At 41.8% G+C, this 2,912-nt stretch overlaps 1 non-coding gene across 1 annotated transcript; it reads right to left on the bottom strand.

Annotated features, from left to right (window-relative positions):
- Positions 1 to 1,723: 1,723 nt before the first annotated feature.
- Trnaq-cug (transfer RNA glutamine (anticodon CUG)) lies at positions 1,724 to 1,795 on the bottom strand. The gene has a single exon. It is a non-coding gene; the product is annotated as a tRNA-Gln (tRNA).
- Between the last annotated feature and the right edge of the window lie 1,117 nt (positions 1,796 to 2,912).

Genomic DNA, 2,912 nt, shown 5'->3' with positions numbered 1-2,912 from the left:
TTCTGCCAATATTTTAATAAAATTGACAAATGTGTGTTAATATAGTTTGGAAAGTTTATTCTAAAGCTTATTATATAATTTATTACCATTAATAATATTGTTAATATTTTTAATTATCAATGATCATTTGCCTATTACATTTCTCAGAATATTAGAACTCTAAAAACACAAATATTTATTTCAAAGTTACATAAGTTCTCTATTCATGGTTCAATGTAAAATTTATGGTGTTTTGTAAATGAGATGAGAAGACATAATGGGTTAATGAAAGCAGGTCTCCGATTTAGTGACCACACATATTATAAGGGATTTCCCCATGCCACTAAGAAGACTAAAAAGCAATTCAGCAAAAACAAAAACAAAACAAAACAAAACAAAAACAGCTTTAGGCTTTCTGGGTGGACAGCATTCTTGGGTAGATCTGCCAGGGTTCAAACAGCATGTAAGAAAGATTCCACAGTGGACAAATGCAGTGTCTCCAACCCAGCAACTAAAAACTACCCTCTTGGCTCCTTGTTGGTCCCTTTCTTTCTTTTTCTCTTTCCCTTGCTCCTTTCTCCTTTCATGACCTTCTTTGAGCTCTGACTTTCTTTTCAAAAACTCCAAAATGAGCTCCTCCTCTAACCCTATTTTGAGGGGTTTATATTTTCCTGTCTTCTGTAACCATGGAAAGTTTTAAAAATGGAAGAAAAAAAAACAAACAAACAAAACAAAACTTCTCTGAAGCATGTGGTGAAGAACATCTTAACTAGGTAGGAAGATTTTTAAAATTATCCAACTTTCTGCATGAAGAAGAAGGAATTGCAAAGGACTTTTCATGATCTTCTCCAGTGTTGTCTTGGGTGCAGAGCCTGGCAAAAGCAAGGGGAGTCCCATGATTATGAGGTGCACCACTGGAGCTGCTCAGACTCCTTTCACCTCTGCCTGAGATAAAATCCCCTGGGACTCAACCCCTGGGACATACAAATCCAGACCCAGGTCTCTACTTGGCAGAGTTCGAGGCTTCAGTGGATTCTCTACATTGGGGTGCAAAATTCTGGGCAACTGCAGCCCCTACTGGCCTCAATAGAGACTAGGAAGCTTGGTATTATTCAGACAAAATGGTGAGAGGTAAGAATCCAAGAAGCCAACTGAAATGCACCCAACTTGCTCGAACCCAGGACAGGAAATGGAGTCTCCTCACCCTGCCACTAAGCTAAGGAGGGAATGGTATTTCATATTTCAAGTAATTTCTACTTGTACAGAAATAGGAAAATATGTCCAAATATGAGGAGGAGTTGGGGTAGGAGAAAACCCGGGGTGAAGGATTTGGTGGTCAGAGGCCGAAGGTCACCTGAGGACCAGGGTGGGGTAGGGGGGTTACTGGGTTGCTCAGCACCTTGGCTGAGGTTTGGGGACCTCCAAAGTCAGTGAGAATGGAGCCAGCAGAATTGCTAAAAACAGTACATCCCAAGCTTGGACACACAGAATCAATGTGTCCTAATTTCACAGTGGTTGCTGCCTAAGGATGATCCTCAGGTATCCGAATTAATGAGCTAAGGAACAGGGCAGGGGACAAAGGCTGTGTGGTGCAAAGGACATTGGAAACTGGAATATCTGCTACCCTCAGCTACTTCCTTCCCTAGACAGAAACCCTCCTGTACAGTAAAGCAGGATGTGAAAGTAGAAACTGTGTCTTGCTTACAGAATAAAAGAAAATGGCTTTTATCCCGACTAACTGGAAAGGTCCCACAGAGACTTGAACTCAGATTGCTGGATTCAGAGTCCAGAGTGCTCACCATTACACCATAGAACCACAACAACCTCACCTGCTTACCTCACTATAGGTTTGCAAATCCTTTCTTCAGCTTCTAGAATTCCTTCCCCTGGTGGTTTTCCTTGTCAGACAGGATCAGGTACCTTCACTCTACAATAGGAGGAGGAGTCTCTTCCCCCACTTCTCCACTTCTCTCTGCTCATTCCTTTAGGATTGTACTTCAGAGAATAAAATTAAATCTACTTTGAGATTAAGAACTTGCAAGAGTGTTTTAGGCCTCCGCCAGACCCACCGGTTCCTCTTAGGTTGCTAGAATTTCCTTCCATGACATAAAATTTTAGCCCCACCCCCTAAAAAGTTTTTTCTTTACTCTTCTTTGCAATTTTTTTCTTCCCATTAAATATCCAGAAAGCACTGATGACCTTCAGAAGTGGATTTGGGATTCACTGTGATTTCTCCTTTTCCTCTCCTTTATCCCCAATCCTTTTTTCACTTTTTGTCTTATTTCCCATTTTCCTCTTCCTCCACCTCCCTCACTACTACTACTCACTTTTACCTGCTCCTTGATCTCTATTCAGCACAGATTATCAGAATGTCAGGAAGGGTGCCACGGTCCAAAAGGAAGGTGAGGAATTGCTGTTCCCCAACACAAGTGGTTATATTGCTTCTAAGGTCAGAAAACTGTATGGGTCTTTGCTGTAAAGATAGAATGATTCAGTCCCAGCTGAGTGACTGAGCGTCCCCAGGCAGTCCTCCCCTGGTCAACAAGGGCCTTAGGCTGGCACAGAATAAACCCGGAGTTAAGGTGATTCAAAGGTGAAGAACCTCGGGTTCCACACATCATAAGGCTGACTTGCCAAGTCCAGCAAAATTGATCCACCTTGCATAATGTTCCTTTAATACCCTAATTGAGAAATGGCAATAGTTACTCTCATTGCTCCCTTGTGGCTACACTGGGCATGGAGTACAATGACCAGAGCTGCTAGAGTAGCTGCCAGCTGCCTAGAAAAGAAGTGGAAAGTACAACAAAGATTGAGAAATACAGAAAGAAATAGGTATGCTCCTCTCTCCTGGGTACAAGTAGTGTTGAGAAAGCAACAATCTGGCATTTTAGGATTCAGAATATGAGTCTTCATAGTTATTGGTGGTAGAAGAA

This window comes from Sciurus carolinensis, unplaced genomic scaffold (assembly GCF_902686445.1).
Source record: "Sciurus carolinensis unplaced genomic scaffold, mSciCar1.2, whole genome shotgun sequence".
NCBI lineage: Eukaryota > Metazoa > Chordata > Mammalia > Rodentia > Sciuridae > Sciurus > Sciurus carolinensis.
The sequence above is the reverse complement of the archived record's forward strand: the minus strand, read 5'-3'. Positions and strand labels throughout refer to the sequence as shown.